This window comes from Hippocampus zosterae, chromosome 1, assembly GCF_025434085.1.
Source record: "Hippocampus zosterae strain Florida chromosome 1, ASM2543408v3, whole genome shotgun sequence".
NCBI lineage: Eukaryota > Metazoa > Chordata > Actinopteri > Syngnathiformes > Syngnathidae > Hippocampus > Hippocampus zosterae.
In genome coordinates this window covers 34,413,801-34,427,215 of record NC_067451.1, presented here as the reverse complement: position 1 = coordinate 34,427,215, position 13,415 = coordinate 34,413,801, and the positions used below count along the sequence as shown (strand labels likewise).

At 46.3% G+C, this 13,415-nt stretch overlaps 1 protein-coding gene across 1 annotated transcript in view; it reads left to right on the top strand.

The window, feature by feature from the left end:
- Positions 1-13,415, top strand: part of fgf24 (fibroblast growth factor 24) — a 231,495-nt gene that overhangs the window by 97,390 nt on the left and 120,690 nt on the right. The window lies entirely within an intron of this gene.

The following is a 13,415-nucleotide window of genomic DNA, read 5'->3' as shown; positions in this document are numbered from 1 at the left end:
CGGTCCTGGTGCTGTTCAGTTCTTCATATCTGAGACTCTTTCCTGTATGTCTGCCACTGTTATGGTAACTGGGATCTGTTCAGGGAGGTTGCTGTGCTCCTCTCTCAGGGTCACCAGCCATTGTGCACTGCTGTTATGTGCAACCTCCTTCTCCCATATGCCTTTCTAGTACCTTTCAGTTTCCAGTCTTGGGTCAGCTCTGTTGTTAGGACCCTGCCACTGACCGTACACTTTCGCAGGTTGTGTTGCGAACAGCCTGTTTATTCGTCTGGCCTCATTCTCTTTCGTGTACCGCTTTAGGCGACTGGACAAGGCTTGGAGCCTTTGTTTGGCAGTTTCGAGTGCTTCAGGTATGGTCATCTGGATGTACCTCTCGGGTATCGGCCTTTTCATCACACCTCTCTGGGCCTCCGTCAATTGACTCACATCTTTCCGGGCCGCCTTGATTTTAGCCTCTAGCTGCGTTGTACCTCATCAATCTCAAATTGTGACAGCAGTTGCCGTTTGTGGATGTTGGAACACTGAGCTACTAGTTGTTTCGTGGTCAACCGTGACTGTGGGTTTCGAAGTAACCATTTAGCCCATATTCTCTGCATGTAACCCCTCTGACTAGGGTTGCTTGAGTAGTAGCATTCCAACAGAGCCACGTTATCGCATCTCGCCCATCTCCGCTTTGTTCCAGTAGCCCATTTTTCATCAAGGTGCTCTGGTTCCCCAGCACCTGACGCAGACCTTGTTTGGCCGGGCGACGTCTGAGCCGGCATGTCATTCGTTTTATTGTCTCTCATCATTGTATGAGGTAGGCATTAGCGTGAAGGATCTTGCCCAAGGACCCACACTGGATGGTGTTAAGTGCTCATTTTTTTGCCCCAAGCGGGATTCGAACCACCGTCTCCTATATGCCAAACCGATGCTTTACCAACTGAGCTATCCAGCCGCTCTATATATATATATATATATATATATATATATATATTCATTCATTCATTCATCTTCCTAACCGCTTGATCCTCACTAGGGTCGCGGGGGGTGCTGGAGCCTATCCCAGCTGTCTCCGGGCAGTAGGCGGGGGACACCCTGAATCGGTTGCCAGCCAATCGCAGGGCACACAGAGACGAACAACCATCCACACTCACACTCACACCTAGGGACAATTTAGAGTGTTCAATCAGCCTGCCACGTATGTTTTTGGAATGGGGGAGGAAACCGGAGCACCCGGAGAAAACCCACGCAGGACCGGGGAGAACATGCAAACTCCACACAGGGAGGCCGGAGCTGGAATCGAACCCGTTACCTCTGCACTGTGAAGCCGACGTGCTAACCACTGGAGTACCGGGCCGCCCTATATATATATATATATATATATATATATATATATATTGTATATATATATTACACATACATACAAATCGCTGTTGTGAAAGCGCTATATAAATCAGGATGTATTGTATTGTATTGTATATATTTTTTTCACATGGGTCCCTCACTTTATTTTAAAATTTGTACCATCGGACACCATTGTCGTTCTCAACAGCATCATTGTGAAAAATGTTACCGTTGCATAACACAATGAAATTCCTTGATGCATAAAATTGTCTTTTCGGCAAAGACTTAATCTCTCTTTCTTTCTGTCATGTTGGTCTTCATGTTTATAACTTAGGCTTCTTTCTTGGTGTTTTGAAGTCCACTTTTCAAAATTTTCCAAAAAAAGTATTTTCACTCTGGCACCTCTTAGGCAAATCGTATGTGAAAGCATCTTAAAAGCAGTTTGCTGTTGAAGCTAATGCTCCAGTGAAGTATACAACTGTCTTTTTTGCGAATAGAAGACTTGAGCTCTGTTAATAAAGTTTGTTAATAAAGCTTTGTGATTGCAAACAATTGCCTCAGTACAATTTAAATTAGAAAATGATTGATCTGGGCAATTATAAATGTATTTAAGACCGAATATCAACTATACATGGTTTTTGTTTGTTTGTTTGTTTGTTTGTTTTGGTCTCCAATAAAGTTGAAAACTAGACAATTGTAAGAGTTGGGTGTGCAATAAGCACAGAGTAACTGATCTCCCGGTTCCGACCATTTGATTGAGTAATGTAGGCAGAGCACATAAACACCTTCAGCGCTCTGTCCGACAACTAATGTTATCGATGGCCGTCCTTGGAAAATCATGCATTGTGCAGCTAAAAGGCCCTAAATCTCATCCGCAATTGATTACAGGCATCTGACTCGGTGTACCGTACATTAATTCAGTTTGGGGCCATTAAAAGAAGAATGCTTGGCCTCGCAAATGGCGAACGATGACTGTCAACGGCGTAATGAATGGTGCCTTATTATATTCCCCCTCATGATGATTAATAACATAGGAAGGGATGCTCTATTCTTGTCAGGGTGGAAAATATAATTAGCCGCCTTGGCCGGCACTGCAGCCAGGCCTCCTCTCGGCCCTGATACAAACACACACACACGCACACACAATACGGATCTCATGCCATTCACATTCCAACTTTCTGTTCCTCGGTTTGTGCTGGTCCGCAGATTTGCAGTTATTTCTCAGCTTTCCATTGGAATCATGTTGTCAAATTGTCACTGCGGTGCTCATCGTTAATACTGCCATTTATTTGATTTTCAAGTGCTCAAATTTAACAGTGGTTTACATTCACATTGTATCGTATCGTATGTACATTTGTATTCATGTTTGTGTTTATTTCATGCCTAACCTCTTGAATGTATGTGTATATTGATATGTGTGCTCCTTCCTCTGCAAATGATAATGCTGATGACTATTTTTGCTGCTGTTCTCTCTCTCTCTCTCTCTCTCTCTCTCTCTCTCTCTCTCTCTCTCTCTCTCTCTCTGTCTCTCTCTCTCTCTCTCTCTCTCTCTCTCTCTCTCTCTATATATATATATATATATATATATATATATATATATTAGAGCTGTCAAACGATTAAAATATTTAATCTAATTAAAAATGCAACTGTCATAATTAACTCAAATCAAATAAAAAATTAATTGTGATTTCGCACACATTTTTTATCGTTTCTGAATTTCCTTTTACATTTTTTGTCCTATTTTTTCCCCATTTTAATGCTCTCATGAACATGGAATCATGAATCAGTTTTCTATGTGCCAAATGCAAATATTTACTGAAATAACAATTTCGATTTTCAATTTTACATGAACATTTTAGCAGTTATTCACACATAATCTCTCACACAATATTACTGTCCATCATAATGGTGAAAAAAATATTTTGTCACACAACAGCTGCTTTAACAGCTTTTTTTATGAAATCAAAACAGAGCAATATAACATTGTAAAGTGCACATTAAGGTACCGTACACTAGTACTCAGCCTATAGTGGATTTAAACCATGGTTGCATACTTCATTTTTCTCAAGTTTGCTTTCAACACAGCAGTCTGTTTCTGTATGTTTGTTGGAGAATAACGAGACCCCGGACACCAGTGTTCATTATGTGCCGCTGTATTGGAAACTGCTGGCCGTACAAACAAGCACACGCACTTACCCCGTGCTGCAGGGGCAAACCAGTCTGAAAGGGGGGGTTTCACTCCCCCTAACACAGTCAGGCTATGTTGATTGTATTGTTCCTTCTTGCGCGGAAGTCTCTCTACGGTTTTGTGTAGACCTCATTTCGAATGACTACACTTGGTTCGATGACAACACTGGAGTCATTTTACTTTCGCTCGGTCGCTACCACTGTAGCGCACTGTCACTGTCAGACGAACACAGAGAAGCTCCACCCGCTCTATTTACATGGACACAGAACACTGTAACCTTCCACACAAAATAGTTCCAAACAAGTAACAATCGCGTCAGTGGCATACATCGTACACCTGTATGATACAGAGAGAGAGAAGAACAGATAACTTTGGTCTTGTCAGTGGAGCAATATGGCAACTTTTTAAAAGTAAACTTTCCATTCATAAACTCTTTAAGTATCAGTTTTCGGTGTCTCGCGCTGCCGTGGCTGGCAAAACAGACATGGGCATGGACTTCTGCAGCGCGCATGTTGTTTTGTTTCTGGTGTATTTATAGAGCAACGTAACATCCGCTTGTGACGTGTGCCGCGTTAATCTCGCAAGAAAAATTTTATTCCCGTTAAAATTCACTTAAATTAATGCCAATAAAAACGCACTAAACTGACAGCTCTAATATATATATATATATATATATATATATATATATATATATTCATTCATTCATCTTCCGTACCGCTTGATCCTCACTAGGGTCGCGGGGGGTGCTGGAGCCCATCCCAGCCGTCTCCGGGCAGTAGGCGGGGGATACCCTGAATTGGCTGCCAGCCAATCGCAGGGCACACATATATATATATATATATATATATATGTATATATATACAGTTGTGAGTGTGAGCGTGGATGGTTGTTCGTCTTTGTGTACCCTGCGATTTGCTGGCAAACGGTTCAGGGTGTCCCCCGCCTACGACCCAAAGACGGCTGGGATAGGCTCCAGCATCCCCTGCGACCCTTATAAGGATAAGCGAATTGGATAAGCGAATCGGAAAATGGATGGATAGATAGATAGATAGATAGATAGATAGATAGATAGATAGATAGATAGATAGATAGATAGATAGATAGATAGATAGATAGATAGATAGATAGATAGATAGATAGATAGATAGATAGATAGATAGATAGATAGATAGATAGATAGATAGATAGATAGATAGATAGATAGATAGATAGATAGATAGATATGCATGGGTTTTCTCCGGGTACTCCTCCCACATTCCAAAAACATGCATGGCAGGCTGAATGAACACTCGAAATTGTCCCTAGGTATGAGTGTGAGCGTGGATGGTTATTCGTTGCTGTGTGCCCTGCGATTGGCTGGCATCTGATTCAGGGTTTTCCCCCGCCTACTGCTCGAATACAGCTGGGCTCCAGCAAGCACCGCAAACCTTGTGAGGAAGAGTGGATCAGAAAATGGATCTATCTATTGTAGCAACCACAAATGCCCTCTGAGAACTCTGACATTTGAATTTCGCGCCGCGAGACTGATCAGCCAATCGGCGGCCCCCGCTGCCGCTCGCTACCAACCAATCACAGCCCCCGGGTGGGCTGGACGTTTGTTTACACTAACGTCCGCTTTGCTGGTATATAAATGATCGTACGTGTGCTGAATAAAAACAGTGTACCACCGCTCTTCGAGTACTTCACTTCACTTCGCCGGGCCGTCGCTCCTTACAACTGGTGACCCTTCGCCGTTCTTAACACGCAACCTTCGAGACTCAAGATGTCGACAACTCCACCCCCGCAGACGCCGTCCGACAACAACCTCGCAATCCACGCCGTCTCGGTGAAACTGCCGCCTTTCAGCACTCAGGAACCCGTTTCCTGGTTTCGCCGGGCCGAAGTACAATTCCGCCTCCGGAAAGTCACAGATCCGAGAACAAAAGCGGACTACGTCTTAGAAGCCGTCCCCGACGGCGTTTTCCAGCACGTTTCGGCATGGTTGGACCAACAAGACGACGAAATCACGTACGACTCGTTGAAAGATCACCTGCTGAAAGAGTATACTCTTACCGCGCGAGCTATGGCTACAGTCCATCCCGTCTTCAGTTCGCGGCGCCCTCCACGACGCCAATACACTGTCAATGTCCGCGCTAGTCGCCAAAGCCGATGACCTGATTACCGCAGCCAGAGCCGCCGAGAAATCGACGCCGGTCGCCGCCGCCTGCAGCGCACTAGCCCCGCCCATTGTGGACGCAGACATCAATGCCGTGCGCCACCGTCCAGGCCCACCGCATGATCGCCGTCAAGCTCCGCCCCAGAACCAGTGGTCCCGCGGCTACATGCTACCGTCTGGTATTTGCAGCTACCATGACAAGTTCGGCAGAGACGCGAGAAACTGCCTCCCGAATTGCAAGTTCTCAAAAAACGCCACGGCCACCCGCCGACAGTAACGCCGGCGGCGTGGCGCCCTCATCACAGTTACGTTTGCACGATCGCCAACCCGAACCAGGGGTTCTACGTCACCGATGCCATCTCCAATCGCGAATTCCTGGTCGACACCGGAGCATGCCGCTCCATCTACCCCGCCACAGACCAAAACCGACGTCACAACCAGCCATGCCAAGTCAAACTCGTGGCCGCCAATGGTACGCCCATCGCCACGTATGGATGCCGCCGCATCCACATCAAGATCGCCAACCGCCGATACGCCTGTGACTTCATTATCGCTGACGTGAGGACACCACTGCTCGGAGCCGATTTCCTCGGGCACCATAACCTACTGGTCGATGTCGGCAACCGAAGAATGCTGAATCTCCAATCGTTCCAGTCCACCGACCTCGTCGCCCGGGTCCAAGAAAACGTCAACGCCTGTGCATTCACAACCAACGACCCATACGAGCACCTACTAACCGAGTACGCCGACGTCTTCAAACCCGAACTTCACCAGACGCCGGGGAAAGCAGCGAAACACGGAATCTTCCACCATATCGAGACAAAAGGACCACCCGTCTATTCCAAGTTCCGACGCCTCTCGCCCGACAAACTCAAGGCCGCCAAACAAGCTTTCGCCGAAATGGAAAGGATGGGACTCTGCAAGAAAGCATCCAGTCCATGGGCATCACCACTGCACATGGTAAAAAAGACTGACGGTTCATGGCGGCCGTGTGGAGACTACCGCCTGCTGAATGTGAAGACGGAACCGGATCACTATCCCCTACCCAACATCGCGGATATCACCAACGAGTTGGACGGCGCCAGATACTTCACGAAACTGGACCTCTTGAAAGGTTATTTTCAAGTTCCCGTCCACGAGCCCGACGTCCCCAAAACAGCGATCATCACGCCGTTCGGCTCCTACGTCTTCTACTACTCAACGTTCGGTCTTCGCAACTCCGCCGCCACCTTTCAACGCCTCATGGACAGCATCCTCGGCGAACTGTCGTACTGTGTATGTTACGTCGACGACATCCTCATCCATTCGAAGACGAAGGCAGAACATCACGACCACGTCCGAAACGTCCTCCAACTGCTCCGCGACAACAACTTGGTAGTACGACGAGACAAGTGCGTTTTCGGCGCGTCGAAAGTAGAGTTCCTCGGTTACGAGATCGACGTTTCCGGAGTCCGCCCCCTGCCCGCTAAAGTCAACGCCATCCACAAGTTCCCTACGCCGAGAACGATCAAGACTCTCCAAGAGTTCACTGCGATGGTGAACTATTACCATCGTTTCCTGCCTCGCCTCGCCCACGTCATGGCCCCGCTATACGATGCGCTCAGCGGCAACCCGAAACACCTGGAATGGACCCCCGCCCAGAGCAAATCGTTCGAAGCTACGAAAGCCGCCCTCGCCAAGGCCGCGACATTGACATTCCCGAAGCCGGCGGCTCCGTTTCAACTGACGACCGACGCAAGTAACGTTGCTGTAGGAGGTGTGGTGGAGCAGGTCATCAACGGTATCCCGCAGCCCCTGGGATTCTTCAGTCAGAAGTTACGCCAACCTGAAACCCGATACAGTACGTTCGACCGCGAACTTCTCGCCGTATACCTGGCTGTGCGACATTTCCGCCACCTGCTGGAAGGAACGCCGTTCAAGATCCGTACCGACCACCGCCCCCTCGTACACGCCTTCACCAAAGCTGGGGACCCGTGGTCCGCCCGTCAGCAGCGTCATCTCTCCGCCATCGCAGAATTCGGATGCGAGATAGAGTACGTCCCTGGTGAAAAGAATCCAGTAGCCGACGCCCTGTCACGAGTGGAAATCAACGCCGTCCATCTTGGCGTCGACTACGGAGCCATCGCCGACGCCCAAGTGGCTGATCAGAAGGGCACCGCTGACTATTGTCAGTCCGTCACAGGCCTGAGATGGGAAGACGTACCGTTTGGCGACGACGGACGCACCTTACTCTGCGATGTGAGCAGGCAACGCCCTCGGCCACTCATCCCGAAAACGCTCCGACGTCAAATGTTCGATATTATCCATGGTTTATCACACCCGTCTGGAAGATCAACCGCCAAACTGATGACCGAGAAGTTTGTATGGCATGGAATCAACAAAGACGTACGAGCCTGGGCTCGCAACTGCCTCCAATGCCAAGCTAGTAAGATCGGCCAACATACAGAATCCGGTATCGGCCAGTTTCCACAACAACGACGTCGCTTCGGCCATCTTCACGTCGACATAGTTGGACCGCTGCCACCTTCAGACGGCTACCAGTATCTCTTCACGTCCACCGAGCGGTCGACTCGATGGCCTGAGGCGATCCCAATGAAAGGAGCCACTGCACAAGCCTGCGCCGCCGCCCTTGTCCAAGGCTGGGTCAGCAGATTCGGAGTCCCTGACGATATCACCTCCGACAGAGGTTCTTCATTCACGTCACAGCTCTGGACCGCCCTTGGTCAGCTCATGGGAACGACTGTGCATCATACGACTGCTTTCAACCCCGCCGCCAACGGAATGGCCGAGCGCACTCACCGCACGTTGAAAGCAGCGCTCATGGCCCGCTGCACCGGACCAGACTGGAGTGCCCAATTGCCCTGGGTACTTCTCGGAATGCGGACGACTCCGAAAGAAGGTCTCGGTGTCTCCTCAGCCGAGATGGTATTCGGTGAAACCATCGCCGTTCCCGGGGAGTTCTTCCCGTCCAGCCAAGACGCCGCCGACTCCACGGCCTATCTCGCCGATCTCCGACGCACCGTCGGAAAGTACCGACCCGTACTCCAGACCTACCAAGACCAGCGCAGCAGACGAGTACCGAAGTCGCTGTTAACCTGTACTCACGTTTTCGTAAGGAACGACGCCCACCGCCCGCCTCTAACTCGACCATACCGCGGCCCGTACGCCGTGGAGCAACGTAACGACAAGGCCTACCGCCTCAACATCCATGGTCGACAGGATTGGTTCTCAATCGACCGCCTGAAACCGGCCTACCACGACGACGACGAACCCGCGCCGCTGACCATCACTCGAGCCGGACGCGCCGTCCGCCCGCCCGACCGCCTGCACGCCCAACCATGAACTTTCATCACTATCCTAATTCGGACTCAGCCTGCCAAGGACTTTCTAACAGGGGAGTATTTGTAGCAACCACAAATGCCCTCTGAGAACTCTGACATTTGAATTTCGCGCCGCGAGACTGATCAGCCAATCGGCGGCCCCCGCTGCCGCTCGCTACCAACCAATCACAGCCCCCGGGTGGGCTGGACGTTTGTTTACACTAACGTCCGCTTTGCTGGTATATAAATGATCGTACGTGTGCTGAATAAAAACAGTGTACCACCGCTCTTCGAGTACTTCACTTCACTTCGCCGGGCCGTCGCTCCTTACACTATCTATCTACTTGTGCGTGTGTGTGTGTGTGTGTGTTTGTGTGTGATTAGTTTTATATTGTTGTATTGTTGCTTCTGTTCACATTCAGATCTATGTATATAATATCTATTTTTTTTCTTTCTACCCATAATCTTGCTGCTGTAGACTGTAAATTTCCCCAGTGTGGGACAAATAAAGGATATCTTAATCTTAATCTATTTCTTCATGCAGTATGCCATTCACACTTCTCTGACACGTATGTTGTAACAACTGTGTTGTATGTCGATTTTTAATGTCGAATGTTTTATTCTTGCCAACTTTCCTTCTGTAAACCCAGAAATTTCCCCCCCCCCCCCCCCCACTGTATTAATAAAGGTTTATTTTGTTCTCTTTTATTATCTTGAATGGGTAATGTGCACAACAGGGTGGCATGGGGGGGGGGGCAATGGGGTGGGGGTGGGCTGTCGGGGTCAACGGCAGGGCATTCTCATGATTGCACCTGCAATCAGCACCTGCGAGACCACTCTCACGCTAAACATCAATTAATGCGCAAATATCCTAGCGGGTTCCTGGCGGACTCACTACGGCCGCCTTATGATTATTAAATTATTAAATTGCAAGTGAGACGTGCTGATGGAACGCAAAGCAATTTATACAGTCGTCATCGTTTCTTTTTTTTTTTAACGACGAAATGGTGTTCTGTTACATCTGACTATCAGTGATGAAAACATGGGTGGCATTCCCCATAATTGTTCAGGATCTATCCCATTACTTTCTTTCAATAAAGCACGCGTCAATTGTATTCTGCTGTACTGTCAATATGGCATTGGGAAAAGCATGTTTGGATAATTCGTGTTTCAACATTAGATTCCTTCGCCATTTGTTCAATTAGTTGTTCGTCATTACGTTGCTTTATTAAACCAAGTGTTGTGATGCTAATGTTAACACGGCAGAACTAAATGAACAATAAAAACATTTTCTTATGTTTTGGCTGCCTCGCTTCTCTGAACATGTTTTGTCACTACTTTGTTTTAATAAAGTACACCTCTAATATAGTGTTATCCAAGCAATGTCAGCATGAAGCAGACAAATGAATGACCAATGAAAACACGCCTTACTGCTCTGCTTTTCACATGCCCCATTTAGTTTACAGTACGCCACTTACTTTGCTTTAAGAAATCACTTGTCAATTGTTTTATTATTTTTGTGTCATCATTATTTTCAGAGTGCTGAGTTTATTCTCCTATCTACTGCCAATATGCCACACATCACCAACCAATTCCAAAAAAAAATATGACAGCATTTGTTATTTATAACATTTAAGTGTCCAGCTTCTCCCCGCTCTCTTCATTTTAGGCCAGTTCCTTTTTTTTATTGAACCAAATGCCGAATGTTTTCTCCTCCAAGTACTCTCAATGTGGTAAATCGAAATGACCGCCGAAGGCACGCCATTTTCATTCCATACTTACTTTGTTTGACAAAACCACGTGTCAACATATTCTCCCTGTCCTGTCTACACGGCTCTTATAAAAGACCAATGAAAACATGTCTTGTTCTCTCATGTCTTTAACATTCCACTGCCCAACCAGCACCGGCTCTGTTCATTTTTACGCCAGTTACTTTTGTTTTAATAAACCAATTGTGAAATACATTCTTTTCTACTGTATGTACAGTACTGTCAAAATGCTCCATAAGTGACCTTGTTGCTTTGCTTTGATTAAACAATTACTGATTTAAAGTTTTTTCTTCTTCAATTATTTAGACATCATGATTTTCTTCCACTACATCGACAGTTGTCCACCAATTATTTCATGATGTAATGTAGGCAATATCTAACCGCACCTTACGTTACAATTCACACCGCCAATGGCTGATTTGCGGCCCTTTTTGGGAGGTGTTCTTTGCCAGTTCCAGCGTACAGCGCAACCGGAGATGGCGCACATCCGTCTCGATGCGCGTCGGCGGACAACGAACAAATACAAGCAATCAATTGTTGGGCACCCGGCTGGGGCCTCCTAATGGAGCGCATTCATCTGACGCCGCGACGCGAGTCTCGGCGATACTTTAATTTGCGAGACATTACGTTGAGTTAGCGCCGAGCGAGTTGGTGCCGCTACACTGGGAGAGAGGTGTGGGGGTGGGGGTGGGGGTGCAAGGAGCTGGGAGCAGCGTTGTTAAAAAAAAAAAAAAAAACACCGTGTAGCGGGACCGCCGCCATGTAAATGATCCCACCCGCTGCAGCTTTAATGGGCCGCCCAGTGGATTTATGTGGGAATAGCCGGCGAGGAATATTGCATTGTATCATGGCCTAATTAGGGGGAAGCTTCGCCGTTTGTCCTTCGACCGCTTGCTCTGATTGGATGAAAGGGAGGGAGGGAAGGAGGGCGGGGGGGACTCAGGGAGGTTAGTGTCTCTCTAATAATGAAGCACCCTCAGGCCAAATGTGCTCTCTCTCTTCTTGTCTTTCACGCTGTTTTTTTCCCCCTCCTCCTGACGACAATAATAAAGAGTTCATTTAGGGGTGATTTTTTTTAAAGCGCGTTTGGTCTAGTTGTTGCCGATTAACATTATATTCTGTACACTTTATTGTCTTTTTTGATTTTTTTTTCACATTTTGGACTACTTTTTTCCATTTATCTTCCCATCTTGACTTTCACCCGATTACTGTTTTTTTGTGTTTTTCTGTGTCAGCCGATCAGCAATTTATCCAGTCTGTGGTGATTGTCTCCGACTGTAGTTATCTGTTACGAACTCGGGTAAACCGAGTTAGGGAGGGGGATCCAAAAAACGTAGACACAAACAAGGTCTCCGAAGTAAGACAATTTAATGTCCAAAATCGCACCGAAAAATAAGCGAGAACATAAAGCGCTGGTCCACAATGAGGACCAGGAGGTAAATCAAAAACGACTAACAAAAGGTGCTCGCACAAAAGAGCAAGAAAAGGAAAGTAAAGCCCAAAAACTCCGAACGTAAAACAATGTAACACTTTGTACACGCTAGTGATGGGTCCATGAGGCCTCATGAGGTGTCGACACAGTGACACACTGTGTTGATACTGTGTCACTGACCACTGCCACCTGCTGGACCTTCAAGATCCCTGCAGCCAACCCACTTAACAGACTGAACTGACTGATAAATTGTTTTGTATATTGAACATATAAAATATACAATTCGGTAATAAATTGGCAAAAGGTGAAGGTAAGATATAAAAAAAGGAAAAGAAAATAGTCATCATCACAAATATGTGTTCAAAGGAGTAGAAAGAAGCAAAAAACCTACCCCGAGTCCTACCCCTTCTTATATATGAATTGATCATTTTTCTAAATAGGAAAGAAAGTCTAAATATCAACAAATGCTTTTACCCTTATGTATGCTGTACTAATACATTTTTACATTAGGTTTGTATATACAGTACATACTCATTGGAGCACAAGTATATGTCGATTTTCTCATATTCATAATGGATGCTACATTTCATTAATATATTAAATAATCTCATCAATGTATTTCTGATGTATTGCTATATTTCATGAGTGTATCGAATTTATCAGCTTAATTCTGATTTGTGTAGTTGTCTCGTACTACTCTCGAATTCATTTTGAATCTCAGCAAGAGAGTTCCTCATTTTACTGGTCCGTTTCAGAATCATTCCACAGATTTACACCTATTACAGATACACTCCTTTGTGTGATGTTCATTCGTGTTTTGGATTTTTTTGTATAGATTAGTACCCCCTAAATTATGACAACTTTCTCGAATTTTAAAAAGCTTCTGGATCTTTTGGCAAAGGTTATTATTGTGTGCTTTGTACATTAATTGGGCGATTTTGAAGTCAATCAGGTCATGAGATTTCATTGTTTAATTTGATAAACAGTGGATTTGTGGGTTCCGTCCATTTGGAACCAGTGATTGTTCCGATTGCTTTGTATTGTTTTAAAACAGTGTTTTACTGGCATTTCCCCATATTCCCACACAATAGGTCAAATATGGAAGTAATAAAAGTATGTGTACACGGATCTCTTATTCAGCCCATCCTTAGTTTTTGGGAGGATCCCTATGGTTTGGGATATTTTTCTTTTATGATCTATTATGTAGCTGCCAGCACGGTTTTGC